The sequence below is a fragment of the Magnolia sinica genome, chromosome 17 (assembly GCF_029962835.1).
Source record: "Magnolia sinica isolate HGM2019 chromosome 17, MsV1, whole genome shotgun sequence".
In the NCBI taxonomy this organism is placed as follows: Eukaryota; Viridiplantae; Streptophyta; class Magnoliopsida; order Magnoliales; family Magnoliaceae; genus Magnolia; species Magnolia sinica.
The window spans coordinates 73,047,934-73,068,940 of NC_080589.1; the positions used below are offsets into that span (position 1 = coordinate 73,047,934).

A 21,007-nucleotide genomic window follows, 5' to 3' on the forward strand; every position below is an offset into this window, starting at 1 on the left:
CATTTTTATTTTAATATGATCGGGATGCAGAGGAAAACACACTGCGTCGCAACAGAAATGCAAAATCAGATGTAATAGACATACTCCCATGGCACATTGCCGACAAGCATTCGATCTCCTTCATTGTCTTCATAAATAAGAACATGGTTGGGAGTTACTACCTTGCCTTCTTCATTTTGTACCTGCTTCTTGAAGTAATTTACTATTTCAAAAAACAGACACAACGCGAAAAAATCATTCACTTGAGTTTAAATGTGGTTAAATTACTAAGAATTACACTCAAAACTCAGCACAACTTTATGTGGGATGTGGAATTTTGTGTGATTGTTTTGAGCTAGTATGATCTAAAGCCTGAAATTTCGCATATCATGTATAAAATTTCATGTCCTGCATCAAATTTGGTATCAGAGCATAGGGTTTTCATAGGGGAATACATTGCATGTTTAGGGTTTAGTCTTTTCACGTTTATTTTGCATCAAATTTCATCATATAGGGCTGTTTAGGACCCATCATTTACAACATAGGCTGCTGAATTTTCTGATGTTGTCAGAAAATCTCCAATTTGCATGGCTGAATTTTTTGTTAACAAACTCTTTAGGCAGCCGTGTCACTGGAATTTTAGTAGTGTTGTGCAGTTTCCCTCATATAGAGTCATATAGGATCATTTTATCTCATTTAGACGCATATAGTTGCATTAGAGGATCTTTGAGCGAGTAGTTGTATGCCCACACGTACTAGTCATGGTTGTGGTTTGCACCCTACACTAAACATGGAGCAATTGCAAGAGTCCGCGAACGACCTAACCCGATAGTTTGATTCTTTGGATAGACACTTGGAACAACGTATTAACCAATGCTTGGATTAGCTTAATGTACGCATTACCCAACTAGAAACCACCATTGAGGTAGATGCCCAATCGCAAGCAGGTGGTCAAGAGGATAGACCTAGGAATGGAGGTGGCCAAAGAAACGATCATGGGCGCGCACCCCTGCACCCACTCCGCGAGGGAAATCATGATCATTATGATCCAAATGCGCAACTCCTCAAGGGAGTTAGAGTATATGCCCCTATGTTTGATGGTCACTTGGACCCTAAAGCTTTTCTAGATTGGTTGGTGGATATGGACCGCTATTTTGAGTGGTATGACATGTCGGATACTCGTCGGGTCCGATTCGCCAAGATGAAGCTTGTGGGCCAAGCAAAGAGGTTTTGGGCTACTATTAAGCGAAAGAAATAAAAGTCAAGGGAGCTCCCAATAGTCCATTGGGAAGAAATGAAAAAAACTCTTAAGGAGTACCTCCCTTTCTTCTCTCATCACTTAAGGTTAGTTGAGGAATGGTAATCTCTTCGACAAGGTTCCATGAGCGTGGCGGAATACATTGAAAAGTTCGAAGAGTACTTGACTAGGTTGAAGTTGATAAGGATCCTGTACTCACTCTTGCTCGATTTAAGACGGGCCTCCGTTATGACATTAGAAGAGAGTTACTCGCCAAGGACATAGACACTCTTGAACAGTTGTATCAAGTAGTGTTGGAGGTTGAGCAATACCTCAAAGTATCTGTGGAAAGGCGATTTGAGTTTCGTGATTCTGGTGCTAAGGCCAACCCTTTTGGAGCTAAGCCTAGTACTAGATACCAAAACAAACCTTCTAGTAGTTCTCAGTCTAGGCCCAAGGCCGATAAGGGATATTGTCAATCTATTCGACTTGAAAGGAAGGATACGATAGATCCAATGGATATTAGTTTTGTCAATCTATTTGATTGGGTGAGGCAATACTTGCCGAAGACTTTGCAACTCAATTTTCAAGAAGGGGTTCAAATGATTAAGGTATCTCTATGCTGATTGGTACTCGACTTATCTTTCTCGCATCATCAACCATATTTGTTTACTTTGGCTTGATATTGTCATGGTTGATAGGTGCATGCCTTATGACATGGTATGAAACTTGGGCCTATGTTACTTACAGATTGATGCATGTTGGTGTTGGACATCGCAGCCATGTTAAACTAGAGAACATGCACAAAAGTTTCACTGATGGGTGGCCCATAGCCTAATGCTACATGTATTTGGAAGGACAAATGAGTAAAACTGAGGAATTTCAATTTAATCAAGAGCAAAAAAAAAAAAAGCTTTTCATATTTACCATATATGTGAAAATAGGCCTTGTAATGCACATATGTTTCTCTCATGTCTAACTCGAAAGTAACGTAAATGCATTTGAAGTAGAAATTCTCAATATGAATGCTAATGAAGGACACTATGGTTTGTTTATTTCCATTTTGTTAGATAAAAAAATGCAGTTCAATTCAATATTGCATCCAAACACACCCATACAAATAGTTCATTGACATTCCATTTGTGGTCTGCACATCTTTTATGCTAACAATGCAGCTATAACTTGTATGTATAGGAAGCTGGCGTCAAAGTTGATCCGTTGGGGGATCTAGATATAGAGTCGGAAAGAAAATTGGGGCAGCTTGTTCTAGAGAAGTAAACTCTCTCTCTCTCTCTCTCTCTCTCTCTCTCTCTCTCTCTCTCTCTCTCTCTCTCTCTCTCTCTCTCTCTCACTCACTTTTTCGTAATATCCATTTTTTTAAATAAAGCAATGATTATCATACTTGTGTAAGCTGAAGAGCTGATTTTTACTTATCAACATAGGTAGGATACCAAGTTCTATATACTTAACCGCTATCCATTAGCTGTCAGGCCATTTTACACCATGCCATGTTATGATGACCCAGCTTACTGTAATTCATTTGATGTCTTCATTCAAGGTATGCAAATCATAATTCCATGTGAATATGTAGTCAATTTACACCAGCCTCACCTTTGAACTGCAATCCTCAATCCATGCTCTTGAACTTTCACATGTTCTGAAGGATTAAAAAGGAAATGCCTGATGTAGTGTTTGGATTTAGTGCCAAATAGTTGTTGACAGAGCGACATATGCGTGGCATAGAAATTGAAATCTGCATTAAGCAGGCTTCCGTTTTCCTGATTTTTCGACCCCAAATCCCTGGTGAGATACGTAGAGGAAGGTACAGAACATGCCTCACCCACATTTTGTGGCGATATGGAATTGTGTTCGGAACTGGGAGCTTCCAAACACATCCTAATTTTTTATCTTAAAAATAAAAAAATAAAAAAAAATAAAAAAAAAAACATTGTTAGACCATCTAATCACTTTTTAGTAAGGGAAATGTTGGTAATGTTTTCTTAGGAGAATAGGAAATGTTGTATTCTCTTTGTTCTTTAGTGCTTGTTTCGGCTTTTCTTGAAGGTGAGGAGATCATTTCGGGAGCACACCGTCTACACAATCCTGAGATTTTGTCAACTTGTACAGTGGCATGTGGAATTGATTTAAAGACAATATCAACATACGTTGATTCTTTCTATATGGTTTTTTCACTCTTGGTTAAAAAAACCATAACAACATAAGACCAATTCCAACAATCAATGCATTTATGAAGGTCATCATCCAAACCTCTACCACCTGGTTAAGTATAGAAATCTTGATATATTTTTAAAATTTTTCTTTGAAAATATTTTTTTCAAAACAACACTACACATGCATCATCAGTTGGGAGCCAAGCAGCATAACCTCACAACAGATTACATAAATTCGTACCTGGATTTGATCTCAAGAGTATTATTCTCATGAATTCAAACTTGGATTCGATTTCAAGATTATTTATTCTCAATGACTGGTTTTTATAGCAGACATGGATTTTATGTCAATATTGTTCAATATTCTCATGATAAGCGTTTTGTTTCTACAGATATCTCTCAATTGTTTCTACAAATAGCTTTAGATCAATATCTAAATTAATTACAGTTTTAGTTTAATTTGTTGTGTTTGAATTTAAGTTTATTGATTTGATTTTATCTTTCCTCTTAGCTCGTCCTTGACTTTTTTGGTGACTAAATCTCTTATTTCAGGTAATTCATTGAAAACTCAGGTTTGCTAGCGGGTTTCGAAGCTTAGGATTCAACTACATTAATCATTTCTGGCAGTTTAATCCAAATTGCCCAAAGTTTATTTCTTGATCAAATTTTGTTTATAGGTTAGTAATCACTAAGAAAGTGAGAATTACCTTATAGTTTGAAAGATTTACCTCGTATGATTTGTGAGATTTGGGATATATATTTTTTGTTAGCATAGATTTAATTGTTGTATCAATGTTCTCTCTAATATTGCTTTTAGATGGAGTTGTCATGATCTGTCATGGCCAGGTGGCAACCTGGGATTGGCTATCACATATACAATTAATTTTTAATGGAAATACAGATTTTATATGTTTGAGATTTGGATGGTATATCTGATTCTGATTTCCATTCTGATTTCTTCCTTTCCTTTTGTTTTGACTTACCTTTTCAAATAGGTTGGTTGGTTTGGGGCTTTGGAGAACATGCTTCTGAAACGAGTTTGTATTTAAGTTAGTTTTGGATGTATGCACTGATTAGGCAATCAGCGTCCAATAATTTTTATTTATTAATGAGAAACATTGACGGCGAAAAACTGTTGGCAAAAGCCTTTCTAGCCATTGGAAAGGCCATCGAGAAAGGGGGAGTTGGGGAAGGTAAACGTTGACGGTTTTTAGCCATCAGCGTTGCTTTTTTTTTTTGGTGGTTAGTGTACACTTGTGTGAATAATCAAGGAGAATCGCATAATCAATTTTTTAAATCTCTCATGTCGCCAAATCATACACAAAGTAACTGCCTCTCTAAAACTATACAAGCAGTACACAAAAGAGTTCTAAGCCCTCGTCACAAACAGTCAAACTTCTCTATAGCTCAATGCTACCCTTATCTTTTGTCCTCCATGGATGTTTAGTTTCTTAGCTTAGTCACTTTACTTCTATCCAACCATGTTACAACGAATCTGGAGTCATTAGTTTAACATAATTTTGATAGTTTCTAATACATTATTGTAGTATGCATTAAGAGTAGATTAAATATCCAAAACCTAATTGTCAAATCTCCTAGCTTATCGAGTCCTTCCTTATACATATCTAGTCATATTCTGCTGACTTCACACCATGACTATCTCACAACTGCTTGATAGATTCTATGACTATTTTGCTGGCACAAGTTGTCGTAGGTATTTTATTTTATTTTTTATATCTTTATTTAGTTTGTTTTTTATTTATTAATTGTATTTCTTTAACATTCAAATTAATAAAATTGGCGATCCAGTTGTTTTTTTTTTTTTAAATTCTGTCTATAACCCTTATTGCCTTACAAAAAAAAAAAAAAAACCAATACACTATCACTATTAAAAGAAAAGTAGTCTTTGGTTTCATGGAAAAAAGATCTCATTCAAAAGGGCTAACCCTCTCCCTCTAATATAAAATCACCTAATCATTATCACAATTGGTGGCTGAACAGTTAGCTCAATCTTCACAAATCTGATCCTAATTTAGATAGTTTGGTGCTTAGGGTCAAGCATTCAATCGAACCGAGTCCAAGATGACTCTGATATGCTCGACACTATATCTAATCGCATAGGTTTCATCCAATTCAGGCAATTTGTAACACGCATGGCCGCATGTCCAAATTAAACAACAACAATATATTTCAAATTTTGGCCCAAATAGACATAGCAATCTGAGGATTGGAATGATTTAAATAAATGCATTACCAATTATATATTAATTCCATGAAACATAAGAGCCATATTAGGTTTTCCTCTTTTTAAAACATGGCTCCATAAATCTTGCTCTGTTTTGAAGATCTCACCCATCTTGTGAATCAAAACTATATAATAAAACTCATGGGTTACTACCGTTGGAATTGATTGACAAACATGGCTCCAATCAATTGATCTTAACCATTCAATCTGCATAGGCACAGCAGCAGTCCAATCAATTGATCTTAGCTGTCCATTCGGTCCAGCCCAGACAACCATCAAATGGTCATCGACATCGAATAAACTCTCCTCTTCAACTTGGGGAAAGTTAGCTTTGGCAACAAGTAATGCCACGATCAATTAATCCACTTGCTATCTATTATGTTGGGAAAATGAGAGGGGAAGAAGCACCCACAAGCAACAAAAGAGAACTCTTTCAAGAAAAGACCAAACCATGAATGTTTGAGCCTTTTGTCTATGAATATGTATCCTTTATTTGTCACAAATAGAAAATTTCTATTTCCTTGCATCGTAATTGGTCCAGGTCATCACTGATGTTGTCCGCACTACTACATTAAATGTCATTGCAACAAACAAAAAAAAAAATCTGTTTGTGTGAAGCAAAGGATCGAGACTCCTTGTCAGACCCACCAAGAGAGGACATGTATGGTAAGCATGTTTGGCAAATAAGCTGGTCAAACCAATCATCTAAGATGAGCCAAACTACAATAAAATAAGCTGGTCAAACCAATCATCTGATATGAACCAAATTACGATAAAATACGTTGGTCAAACCAATCATCTGATATGAACCAAACTACAATAAAATTGAGTTTTTTTAATGAAAAAGAAAAAAGAAACGAAAAAGAAAGAGTATAATCCACCCAAGTTTAGACTTGCTACTCTTTTACGACGGATTGGGCGTAATCCAAATTGGTGGCGTGTCACCGAAATGAATGATGCCATTAGGTAAAAATGGCTCAATACTCTTATCTTCTAAACTGCACACTACCAAATCTCCACACATACTACTGCCTTCATAGTAGTCGTCTGTGAAATAAATACGATTGCCTTTGCCTTTGAAGCTTGGAAAATCTTTAAGTGAAAGAGAGAAGGATGTGTTCTGACCTAAGAAAAACAACGTATCCTCACCTAAACTTTTCAGTGCCACCCATCTTTGTGTCCCCTCGCTCGTCTCCTCTAACTTTAAAACTTTGAAATAATTAGTCATATGAGGTACTGATAACCATCCATCATCACCATCGCCATTGTCCCAGCCATCGTCATTGTCCTCGCCATCGCCATCGCCATTGTCCTGGCCATCGCCATCACTATTGTCCTCGCCATCACCATTGTCCTCACCATCCTCCTCCTCCTCCTTGTCTTGCTTCACAACGATGTTTTCGTCATCCTCACCATACTTCAAGAATCTCCCAACTTGTAACAACTCCCCCGACAATTCTACAAGATAGTTCCTCTCACAACAATACTTTATGGGAGGAGTTATTTCTATTGCTTTTGGATTCATACCTTCAAGATGGCAAATTAGTACTCTTCCATACTGACTTAGAGCATAAAACTGACCCTTGTGATATACGATGTCATTGACGCAAATGGGAGAATAAGAACTAGTGTCTACATGTCTCCAACTCTCGTCTCCATTCTTGAAAAATGCCAATTTATTCGTCTCGCTATAAACTGCCATGACAATGAAATCCGAAGACGAAGCGGGATCTGAAGATAGAATAGCTTTATGAAGGAAATGAAGGTCTGTTGGCTCATCTGGATAACCAGTATACTGAGGATATGGAAATTTCGATGGTGGTGGAAGCTGAATTTGAACTCGTGAGAAGGGATTCAATAGATGAAGTGACTCTGAATTGTTGGATGCTGTTATTAGCCAACCAAAAGAAGAACCACAGCATCGTTTTCCATGAATTTCAGGTACTTCAAGCCTACATATCTTATTGTCGAAGAGGCGGAAGAATGCATGAGTTTGAGGGCCTCTGTCATCATCAGAGAGAACTAACCATGGAAATTTGCAGTGGCGTCTCTGTATAATGAGAGATCGCCATGAAGAGCAAACAGCGCCAAAGCTTTGATAATCAGCAAGATAGAGTCGTTTGGCAATGAGCTCCAACAGATCTTCGTGAAGATTGGCCCAGTCGGCCATGATGAAAACTTGGGAGAGGTAGGAGAGGAGAGATAGGTAAGAGTAGTGAAGAAACAGGCAGAACATCTGGAATTCTTTTTGTTATATAGACGGAAGTGGGAGAGGTGGGACGCGGATTCACTGCGAAAGCCTTTTGGAGGAAGTTACTGTTGCGCTGTGATGCAAGCGTGGAGCTTAATTTGATGTTTGTGTGAAATCTACACCGTCTGTATGTTTTTTCAGATCATTTTAGTATTAAAAAAAAAAAAATAGGTGGATCGAAAACTTAAGTGGGCCACACGAGAGGAAATGGTTGGAATTCAGTTATCACAGTTGAAATATTTATTTGGCTACAAACGTTTTGTATAAGGTTGAGTTTTACGGTGTTTTCACTTCATCCTATTGGGAATTAAGTTATAAACGGTTTTGATGGCATATAAAAATCAAGCTAAAGGTTTTAACGGCTGAAATTTCTTTCCATAAATTTCCCTCTGGTCTATCCCGCTTGAGTTTTGAATTTACCTTGAATGTCCTAAATGAGCTCAAAAAACAGATGAATGGAGTGGATTTATCACAAATATCACGGTGGACCACCTTGCTTACCTGCGCAGTAAACTCCTGCGAACGCCTTTGGCAGTAAATCCGCGTCTGACGGAAGCGGCCGGATTCGCCGGGAAACGGATTGGCTACTCCCTGCCACCGGGCCCCGTGGCTGATGGTCGGTGCTCTGTGGGACCCACCATGATGTATGTGTTTCATCCATTTTTTAAAAAACATTTTATGGATTCATCCCAAATATTAGAGAGATATAAATCTCAGGTGGACCACACCGCGTGAAAACAATAGTGATTGGATATCCACCATTTAAATCCTCCTAAGGCCCGCTGTACTGTTTATTTGACATCCAATCTGTTTATTAGGTCATAACGACCCAGATGGAGGGAAAAACAAAGATCAGTTTGATCCAAAACTTTTATTATCCAAAAAAGTTTTTAATGATCGACGTTCATTCAACACTGTTTCTTGTAACGTGGTCCACTTAAGATTTGGATATATCTTATTTTCGGTGTCATGCTATAAAATTATCTAAAAAAAATATATGAACGGCATGGATGAAACACATACATCATGGTAGGGACCACGGAGCACCGACCACAGGGGGAGTAGCCAATCCGTTTCCGATTAGCTGCTGTATCGCACACCACCGACCTTGGTGATCTGTTGACGTCACTAAGTTATGTAGGACCCACCATGATGTATGTATTATATCAAAACCGTCCGTCCATTTGAGAACTTGTTTTAAGGGTTGAAAGAAAAAAATAAGACAGATCCAAAAATCAAGTGGACCACACTGTAGAACGAAGTGGGGATTGAACTTCTACCATTGAAACCTTCTTAGGGTCATAGAAGTTTTGGATCAATCTTATATTTGTTTTTCCTCTTCATCTTCATCCATATCTATGTGACCTTATGAACAGATTGGATGGACAATGGGCCCTACGAATGTTTTAAAAATGGTAATCATTGTTGCTACTGCTATTTGTGATGTGGTCCACTTGAGATTTTTATGTTACTCATTTTTGGGATAATACACTAAAATGATGTGTCCAAATGTATGGACGGTGTGGATATAGTAAATACATCATTGTGGTGCCACGGAACTTTGATCTTCGAGCTCCACGTACACACCAGGTCGGTGGCGTGCGGTATACCGTATACACATACGAAAAACAAAGAGAAACGAGTCCTGGTAAGAAACGGATTGGCTACTCCCCTGCCACCAGCCCGGTGGCTGGTGGTCCATGCTCTGTGGGCCCACCATGATGTATGTGTTTCATTCATTCCGCTCATCCATATTAGGTATCATTTTAGGCTTGATCCCAAAGATTAGAGGGATATAAATCTCAGGTGGACCACACCACAGAAAAACAACAGCGACTGGATATCCACCGTTAAAAATGTACTGTTTATTTGACATCCAGTCTGTTGACTACGTCATACAGACCTAGATGAAGGGAAAAAACAAATATCAGCTTGATCCAAAACTTTTATGGCCCCAAAAAGTTTTTAATGGTCGACATTCATTCAACAGTGTTTCCTGTAATGTGGTACACTTGAGATTAGGATATAACTCTTTTTTTTGTCTCGCACCATAAAATGATTTAGAAAAATAAACGTACGGCATGGATGAAACACATACATCATGGTAAGGCCCACATAGCACCGATTATCAGCCAATCGCTGGCGGCAGGGAGTAGCCAATCCGTTTCCGTTCCGGTACTTCTAGGGGTACCCTTGCTGCGGACGCAGATTGAGTCCTACCCTCACCCGGACGGTATCTTTGGGGCCCACCGTGATGTAAGTGTTTTATCTACTTCGTTAATCGTTTTTCTCATATCATTTTAAGGCATGAGCCAAAAAATGAGTTAGGTCTAGGATTAGGTGGACCACAAGGTGTAGATTGAATTTACACCATTAAAAACTTCTTGGGAGCTGTAGAAGTTTTAGGTCAAGATAATATTTGTGTTTACAATTCATCCACGTCTAAATCACCTTATGAATAGGTTTGATGGTGAAAAAATAACATCACATTGGCATTTAGAAAGGTTTCAACTGTGGGTGTCATTATCACTGTAGCTTCCTTTGGTGTGGTCCAGTGGAGCTGTGGGCCTGATGCATTTTTAGGGTAGTATTTTAAAATAATATCAGAAAAGCGATGAACGGCATGGATAAAACACTTACATCAAGATGGCCCCCAAAGAGCCCTACCCTGACGGATTACCCGGGTAGAGTGCAATCCGCGTCACTTGTTACAGCTTTAGATTGTAGAGTGATTGCTACCTTTATATGCCCGGGTTCAGTGATAGATATATTACGTTTTGACATTTAAATTATTAAGAAATAAGTTCTAAAAATTAGAAGTGAAGTGCTATAACTTTTAAATAGTGAATTATAAATTTAAGAAAATTTTAATCAAAAGCGAAGAGTAAAACATCCACATTTTTAGTGGAAATTAAATTTAAGTGCTTAAGAAATTAAGTTTGTTAAATGATTTGAATTGTATAAAATCACTAAATATTAAATTTCAATAATAAGTATTGAAAATAAGTTATATCAAAAGGCCCACCGGCCCAGCTTCGGAAACATGTGGATGGATTAGAAAACTTAATCCAATTTTTTCATAGCTGGACCATTGGATCAACTTGACTTTTGTGACAGAGCATCAATGTAATGGTTTCTTTCTAATGAATGGATTGGATTTCATACACGTGTGGTGTGTACATGAGCTTTACCGGACACCCATGTGCACTTAGCAAAGCTCTTGATGCAATGCCACATGAAAGTGTTGATTGAACATTTACCATTAAAAACTTCTTAATGGCCCACTGTAATGTTTATTTTCCATGCAACCTATTAATAAGGTCACACATACATGGATGAAAGGAAAACACAAATATCAACTTGTTCTAAAAATTTGTGGCCTCTCAAAAGTTTTAGCATTCAATCAATACTGTTTTCCTGCAGTGTAGTCCACCTGAAAGTTGAATTTGCCTTACTTTTTAGGCTCAAACCCTAAAATGATACGGAAAAATGGATAGACCTAATATATATCTATATATATATATATATAGAGAGAGAGAGAGAGAGAGAGAGAAAGAGAGAGAGAGCTTTGACACCAGCTAGCTAAGTGGTGTTGGGGTCACAAACCAAACCACGTCCATGAAATCCACCCTCGTCCGTTGCTCCATTTTACATCCATGGCCTAAATATCAATATCATCAGCCATTCAGATAGACCACGTGGCTATAAACACAGTTCATGGCAACACTCACTCTCTAAACTGTTTCTCTTCTTGTTGCCCACTTAAATAATGCATGTGAGAAAAATAGTTTTATTAGCTATTAGTGAATTACTTGAGAAGAAATGAATGCGAGGTGTCTCAAAAATATGTGCAAGCAGGTGAAAAGCATATCTCATAGAGACAGGATTTTACTTATAGAATGGGCTTCTTCTTCTATTTTTAAGGATTGTAATTTAAACTTTCTTGGATAATGTTTAGTTGCCCATCAGCATATGTCTTTGTATTATTATTATCATTATTATTTTCATTTTGTACTTTAATAAAATTCTATCACCTTTCAAAGAAAAAACAGAAAAAAAAAACACATTTGAGGCCCAAGCCCTGTCCATGGGCCGAGCCAGTGGGTTTAAGTTGAACGAAAGCTGAGTAAACCTCGTCATGTCAGGCGGGCTACTTGACCCATTTCCAATGGCTTGTTTGAGAGCTTGCATTTGGAAGGCATTAGATTCCGAATCACATTTATACAGGAATCAGGGTGATTTTAAATCTCCAATTGTGTTTGGCAGTTTCTGATTGAAATGCATGGGTATCCAAGTGGTTCATTTGGGAGCTTTTATTTGAAATATAGTGGGACTCCTTAGCACATTCATGGGTCCTAAATTTGATTAACTAAATTAACTTAATATCTGAAATTGGGCCACACATGTGATATTTGAAAGAATGATCATAATAAGCCCATTATATATATATATATATATATATATATATATATATATATATATATATATATATATAGGCAAAAAATTAGCAAATTTTGAGCTTGGGTGGGCCACAAATATAAAGATCATAAAAATGTGACTTTGACATTTTTAACTGTCCATTTAAATGGGCAACATTTGGACAATCCAAATCATTTTATGAATATGATTTTAGTGTTGTAGCTGATAATTGAGTTGTTTTGAGATATTATCGGTATTTCATTGTATAGTAAATTAGTAACTTAGTGACACTTTTTTTACAAGGTGACTTTACTACCATTAAAAATAAAGTTAAGAAGGCATTCCACCGTGAATACACTCAAATCTCAACAAAAACTAAAATTTTAAAATACATTAAAATTACTTATTTCAAATACCTCTCATTTTATTTACCTCCAAATACAAGGTGCGAAGTGGGGTCCTTACTCTTACTCCGGTGGTAGACTCTCAGGAGTTTCAACACCTAGTTGAGGGTTCGAGTACCCATAGGTGGTGAAAATCCACTACTCGTGAGTGTGTGGTGGTGTGCATGTGTGTTAAAAAAAAAAAAAAGGGTTCGGAATGACTCCTTTCCTGCCTTGGTGAATATGTAGGAATTCCAGAGGGAAAGAGTTCCTCTCATTTTCTTCACTTATGATACGGGCCGTAACGGCCGTTATGGCCCCCATATCAGCCGTTGTGGCCATTTTTAATTTTTTGAAAAAAAAAACTGTTACTGGGCCATTACAGCCTGTTTTTCTGTAACGGCCGTTTCGACCCTGTAATGCATAACGGTTATAACCATTACCGTTACGTAATGGCCGTTAATACTGATGATTTTTTGTCATTTTCATCCAAGAAAAACAGGGCAAGAGATGTGGCAAATCCCTTTTTTGAAATTCTATAACACATACATTTGCAAACAGCCTCTCTAAGTTAATCTCTATGGAATGGGTCTGCTTTTAGTTCTACGAAATTTGCTCATAGAAATCTTATAGCCAAAGGGCCCAAACCAAGTCAATCCAATGCACCTGTGTAAGCAAATCCGGTGGAAATCCAAAGTAGAGGAAACATAAATCAAAATTATTTTAGCCTGTTGATATGCAATGCCTAGTTACTACCCATCATCCACAATAAGGATTGTTTGATCGCATTGTTGGGACTACAGCTCATTAAATATAGCAGCTGCACAGTGCAGAGTCAAGAGCATCATACCATCATACATGTGATTGTGTACAGTGGTCGAGACAACCATGGGCCACAAGCAAAAAATCGCATGGATCAAACAATTCTAATTCTTAGGTCAACTAGCAATGCTTATTGATGTTTTTCAGACAATTTCAGAGAAATACACAAAGTTGGATCAAGCATTTGCTCATCCAAGTGTGAACCACCGCATTGTCAAAATATTTCTCTCTATACACTCTCTCTCTACCTTTATATATATAGAGAGAGAGAGAGTGTATATATATATAGAGAGAGAGAGAGATTTTGACAATGCGGTGGTTCACACTTGGTATCTGTGCATGTGCTTATACGGAGTTCAAACCAACCACCCAATTCTTGGATCCATTGTTTTATGTACTCTAAACTGCATTTGTTTAATGAACTACGACATTTTCTTAAAAAGAATTGTCCATTCCTTGTCCACTAATTTATTAGCTGAAGCATTAATTCATTGTAATTATTGTTGTTTTTATGATCTATCTAATTATTATAATGGTTAATTATTTCTAAATTGAAGTGTGATTTTTTAAAATGTAATTTGGATGGTGTGTGGATTTAGATCATAGATATAAATATAATGAATTTAATAACTTTTATTATCTTTAACATACGCAGTTTTGTAAATTAATAAATTTACTCTTGTAGTTAAATTGAGATTTAAAATAAATCATTTTTAATTAAAGTACATTTTTTAATAAGCTTATTACTATGATTATCTAACATCATATATGATTTACTTTATCAAATTTATTATCCTCAGAATATATTATAAATTTTTTAAAATTCATTCTCATAAATATATTATAAAAATTTTCTTTAATCAATTTAAGTTGCCAAACATAATTTTATATTCGCATTGTTGGTGCGTAACACGGCTGTGAACGTTGAAAATCGGCGCCCACGCTGATTTATGTTGTTTGTGGGTGGTGGTGATTAAGCTGATTTGGATTGATGATACAGTAGACTTGGAAACACCACTAGCTACTTAACTCAAAATCCCGCAGTCGGGAAGAACCTACAGAATATACAAAGCTAGAGAATCCGAAGACTCTCTTGCTTTAAGTTGACTCCTGGCCTGCGATCCGGGATTTCGAGTAAGGGACCTCGGTTACAAAGAGGGAAGGTTTTAGGCACCCTCTCTGCTTGTACAGTTGTACGGTATCTAATTCATGTGGTAAGATGATCTTAGGGGATAAGATGATAGGATGTAAAGCATTAAAATTTGAGACTAGGCAAACTCGAATTTCTGATGTGGTAGGGTCTGAAATTTCAGCAAGCCACAGAGTATACATCTAGAGAATGTCTAGAGGAGCAAGGAGGTTGAGAATGAATGAGATGATGCTAGAATGTTATGTGAGAGGATTAGGCTACCACGAATTTATGATGTGACAGGATCTGGAGTTCCGACAAGTCACAGAGCATACGTTTGATGGTAAGAGATGATTGGATGAGGTTAGAGGGAGGCTAAAAAGATGGGATCTTAAGAACTTAAGCACTCCCTCTTACTCTCACACACTCTCTTAGATTTTTCTTAGTGTGAGAAATGAAGAGAGGTGAAGGTTATTTATAGCCTTTTGAGATGATATTTTGGTAATTCCAAGGTTTTTGGAGGGTATATGCTGATGTGGCAGCTTGTGATTGGATGAGGGAAGGGTCATGCCACATGGCATGCTTTTATAGGCTCTTTGGGTTTGGTAGGATGGTAAATAGAGTGAACTTTGAGGGTAATTTCATATGAAAGTTGACTTTGGATTTAGTAGGATGGTAAATAGAGTGAACTTTGGAGGTAATTTCATATGAAAGTTGACTTTGGGTTTGGTAGGATGGTAAATAAAGTGAACTCCAGGGGTAATTCCATATGAAAATTGACTTTGGTATGTGGGACAACTGTGTGCTCAGAGGAGACACCTGTCGAATCTGGAGCGACGCCACTCCGATTACCGCAGGCAATAGTCAAACTACTGCCCAGCAGGGTTTGCTCTGGTTTTTGTCCGGTGGGCTTGATTCAATGTTTTGGCTGGTTCCCAAGTCCATTTTCGGGGTTTTGGCTCAAAATGGTTGGATGCTTTCTGAGGATAGGCTTGGGTTAGGGTTAGGGTTCAGGCTGAGGGTTCGAATTGGCGTTTAGGGTTCGGATTTGGGATAGGGTTAGGTTTGGGAAATGGCTGCGGTTTTGGGTAAGGTGCGGGGTTCAGGTTCAGTTCTTAAAGATCATTCATGCCTTATCAAGTTGCTAGCTTGGGTGGGGTGTCTATAGAGGCTAAAGATTTGAAGCTAGCAAATGAGCCTTAAACATACATTGGGTCCTCACTATTACTTCGGTGGTACTCACAAGAGTTTCAACACGAGATCAAGGGTTCAAGTACCTATAGATATCTATAGTGAAATCCCACTACGGCGTGAGTGTGTGGGTTGCGTGTGTAGTGATTAAAAAAATACCTATAAATATATATTTATTTGATCGATAATCTTTTTCTTCCTTTTATAATTTATACTATAGCAACCGTGACTTTTTGGGCCAACTGGGCTCACTACCTTGAGGTCTAATAAGTAATTGGACTGGGCCTTGCATTGTATTAAGGCCTGACATGGTATCCTGACCCAGCCCAACCCATCTACAACCACTTGAGGGGAATGATAAGATAACATACATTTAAGCTATGTTGGGACCCACTATTGTGTTTATGTGGAATCCAAACCATCCATGTGGTGGATTGCCATTTGTCCAGAAAGTACATGCCAATAATCATCTTGAAAAAAAATAAAAAATCAACGTAGAGCACCAAAGAGGAGCAACATACAATTAGGGCTGAAAGTCGGGTTGGTTCAACCCGACCGACCCGTGATTGACCTGACATTGGGTTGGGGTTGGTCCTGATGTATCGGGTTCGGTCAAGAGCCTGGGGTATATAAAAACCAACCGGATAAAATTTGGGTCGGGCTTGGGTTGAGGTCTCAGGTCACTCGACCCAACCCGAACCTCATCGAAATATAAGTCACTTGTAAATAATAATTGAGTGCAGATCGTCCATGTTGAAGGCACATGATATTCCAGTGCTGCCGGGTTTCATTGGCCCACGTCATTTCTAACGAGTCAAGATAACAACATAGGTCGGATTTCTGTGCCAAATAAATTGTGTCCTACACAACACGACTTTTAAAACAATATTTATCATATATTTTAGCTCATTTGTTTATAAAAAAATAAAGTTCTTTACGATAAGTAACTACATATATAATTAATAAAACCATAAGTACAAAAAATAAGACATGTATTGAAAATATAATAGACTAATGTAATAACAAAAATATTAACATGTTTCCACCCGACTAACCCGATTGAGCCCACTTGGGTTGGGCTTGGGTTGAGAATTCCCAATCCAAGGCTGGACTAGGTTGGGTCAGGGTTAAGGTATAGGAACGTTGGGTTGGGTTAGGGTTGAGCACCAACCTGGCCCAACCCGCCTGACTTTCAGCCCTACATACAATCACACCTAAAACCCATATATTCTTTTTAACTGTATCCATGGTGGGCCACCAGATGATGGGCCTAGATATCACACACATGAGACATCCACACACTCCAGTCTTGCTAGTAGCATTTCGAGTGTTACATGGCACTCAGATACCTTTCACAAACAAGGAAAGGAATGGATGGCAGTGATCATGAGTGGGCCAGGGATTTGATGTTTGCACGTGTGATTATCACGTGCTTGTTGATTGCAGCTCATTTGAGGGCCTTTTTTTTTCTGCAGCGAGTTGGTGGGTCTTCTTTCTACCTGCGTCCCTTGTGAAAGGTGGGCCCGGATCCGAAAGTTGCCGGCGAGCCGCGATGCGGTTCGTATAAGCAGGGACAACTGTTGATCGGAATGAACCATGCAAATACCTGCGAAATATCGGTTGGATTGTGCTAGGCCCTAGCGCCAAAACTCAGCCACATAGACAATTCTAAGTTGGCCACACCACGGGGAACAATGGAGATGGGACCCCGACCATAGGTTTACCTATGGGGCCACTATGATGTGTATCTTTCATCAGATCCATTCGTCATGTGGGGCCCACAAAGATGAAAGGAAGATACAAAAGTCAGCCTTATCCCAAGCTCAGGCAGGCTACACCGCTTGAACTTGAAGGTTTTAGGCAGAATTTTGAATTGTCCTCATGGGATTGAGAAGACATAATTATTACCCATGGCAGGGATTGTCCCCTATTGCCATGGGATAAAATTAATGTCATGCTTTGTTGATAATACGATGGTGCATTGAATGGATATACCCACCATCATTTGAAATTACTTAGAATAACATACATGTGTTATATCTAAACCGTTCATTTGTTTTGTAATCTCATTTTATGGCATAGGCCTAAAAATGAGATAGAACCAAAACTTACGTGGCCCCAAAGAAGTTTTCAACGGTAAATATTCAATTCCCATTGCTTTCTATGGTGGGGTCCACTTGAGCTTTAGATTTACCTGATTTTTTGGCCCATGCTCTAAAATAATCTCGATAAATGGGTGGACGGTGTGGATATAGCCCACACATCATGGTGGGACCCACACAACTTCCCAAACATTGAGTGAAATTGGCACGAGACCCAATGCAATTCCATTTAATGTAATTCCAAGCTTTTCCATTCTTCCCAAACATGGAGTGGAATTGGCACGAGACCAATGAATCCCATCCCAAGCTCAGGCAGGCTACACCGCTTGAACTTGAAGGTTTTAGGCAGAATTTTGAATTGTCCTCATTGCTGTGGCCCATTTATGTTTCTTTTGTCGAGCCGTTCTATGGTGAAAATGAGGGTTTTTACCCTATGGACGGAGTGGATTTTACGTATACAATATGATGGGTCCCATAGATCTTTAGAGTTAGCATCAGATGTTGCTGAAGATTTCAATTTTGTGATGTGCGCTAAGGATGCATTTGGGTTACCTAGGCTTATTTTGTTTTTCTGGATTCATCCACGAAGCCATGCGTGGTTAAGAAAAAAACTATCCTCCACCTTAAAAGTTTCAGGTGACTCCTCTATATCCATAGGGATTAATATGGTTTTTCGGCCGTCCTTGATGAAAATATATATGTTATCTCGTCCTTCATAAGTGGCGTCACGATCAGATTGCCATGATTGACCTAGTAATATGTGACAAACCTCCACGTCAACTACATTGCATACTACTTCGTCTTTATAATGTTTACCAATTGAAAATGATATAGTGCGTTGATCAGTTACATTCGTTTCACTAACTTTCTTAATCCAACTAATCGTATATGGGAAGGGATGATGCTCCATTTTTAATTGCAACTTTTCCATCATGACCTTAGAGATGATGTTCTCGCTGCTTCCATTGTTGATGATTATATCACAGACTTTTTGATTCACCCACACTTAGTTTGGAAGATGTTATGTCGTTAAGGGTGTACCTCTTTCCTTAGCGCTTACAGTAGTTGCCTCATGACAAGCAATTCACCATGATCCTACGGAACCTAACATGTCTCATCCGCCATGTCCTTAGTAGTGTGCGGTTCCTCGATATCGATCTGGGTCTTCATCGGCGTTTTCAACATTACCATCATTGATGAAGAGGTTCTTTACTTGTCTCTGGGTACAAGTATTTGATAGGTAACTCGGTTGGCCACAACGATAGTAATGGTTGGATCTTGACCAGCCATAGGGGTTCGGAATCCTGCTCGGACCAACAGCAGTCGGAATCCTGCCCACTTTCTTGATCTCAGTTCGTGGGTGTAGGAGGTTGAGTGCGCGCTGTTATAGGTTCCTTCCCTCTAAGTTGTGGAGCTCCCTGGGACGGACCTGCCACGACGACCTTGGTAGTAAGATGGGTCCGTGTGTTGGGAGGTTCAAACTGCGCTTCCGCTCGGGTAGCCAACTTGATTGTATCATTTATTGTCTAAACGGACTGCATCTGGACCTAATCATATATCGTCATACGCGATCCACCATTGAATCAGATGACTTGTTGCAATTCAGTGTCGACCAAATCGTTACGGGTCGGCAAGCGATAGAATTCTTCCGCGTAATCTCTCACCAACCACTTACCTTGTCGAAAGTTTTGGTATTGTTGGAATACTACCTAATCGTAGTCGCTATAAAGGAATCGTGCGTGTAGCAGCTGCTTCATCCGCTGCCATGTGCGGATTGGTGCTTTTGTTTGCCTCGTCCGTGCATGTTGCAGTTGTTCCCACCAAGCTGAAAATTCGCCTTTCAACTTTTAGGCTACAAGTTTGACCTTCTTCACTTCAGGGATGTTCATATAGTCGAAGCATCACTCAACTTCAGAAAGCCAATCGAGAAAATTCTCAATGTGAGGTTGACCATTGAAGTTAGGAATATTGACCCTCATTGTAAGCTCTCGATCTGTTCGATATACTCGATCGCCTCCTTGTCGGGGATATTGGAGGACCATGTCGTCAACTTCCTTGTCGTTAGATCTCCCTTCCTTAGAAGGATCCTTTGGTGCACCGCCGACACCATCCATCGATTAGGGCGATTACGAGTTCCAGCACCTGTTGGTGGCGAATTACCGCTATAAATATGGAGTGGCCCTATGGCCTCTGTCAAGCGATCAATGGCAGCTTGCAGCCCTTGCATGATTTGTCAATTCTCTCGCTGCACTACTTCGAAAGTCGCTTTGAAAGCCAAAAGCTAAATTCCTTACCTATATGAAATTATTGTCTGACCCGTCGTTAGAAGCCATAGGTCTAAGGAGAAAGCCTTGCTCTGATACAAACTGACGCAGGAATGATGAGGTTAAGCATTGTCTTCCTCCGGGGATAACTATTATATACGAATCCACAGAACTTCCTCGAACTCCTTAGAGAGAACCTCGAATCCACGAGAAAAATAAGAAAATAGAATAGTTTTTAAAATTTTATAATAAATTAATTAATTATAAAAAACGAGCTTACAACCTCTTGAATAATGACATGAACACTACAAAAAAGTTTCGAAATCATACTATAACTAAAACTCCTAGAAATTCATCACTTACTATGAATAGTAAACTTATTATTTATAGATGGTTGTGATTCCTACTAGACATCATGGTTTTCAGCCAAAAATAGTGTCTTATTTGGCTTAACCACATGTTGGACGCAACTCCTAAAGCCCAACCTATTAAGAGTTATAATCAAACTAAAATTTATTATAAATAGTAAAAAAATGAAAATAAAATGAAATTTTGACTGTCGATTTGATAGAATCTCGCAAATTCGGCATGCACAACCCGGCATAGCGGGATTGGGTGGCTAAAGTAGCTTCTCTTACCCAAAATCATATATAGCACATCCGATCACTCATTTCGGTTTACAAGATACGCCCATTTTAAGGTTGTGATGGTTCGGATCACTTCTGCCTCCAATAGATCTTTTTTTGGTCCATCTGGCTTTCGTTGTAGGGTTTTCCATAGGGTTCATTCGTGGGGCACGCGTTGACGGTGGTAG

The 21,007-nt window shown here is 38.6% G+C and overlaps 1 protein-coding gene and 1 long non-coding RNA gene across 3 annotated transcripts in view; one reads left to right on the plus strand and one right to left on the minus strand.

Moving 5' to 3' along the window:
- Positions 1-21,007, minus strand: part of LOC131230272 (uncharacterized) — a 66,450-nt gene that overhangs the window by 23,558 nt on the left and 21,885 nt on the right. The window lies entirely within an intron of this gene.
- On the plus strand, positions 2,183-3,379 carry LOC131230273 (uncharacterized). The gene is made up of 3 exons (XR_009163955.1): positions 2,183-2,490; positions 2,659-2,774; positions 3,281-3,379. It is a non-coding gene; the product is annotated as an uncharacterized LOC131230273 (long non-coding RNA).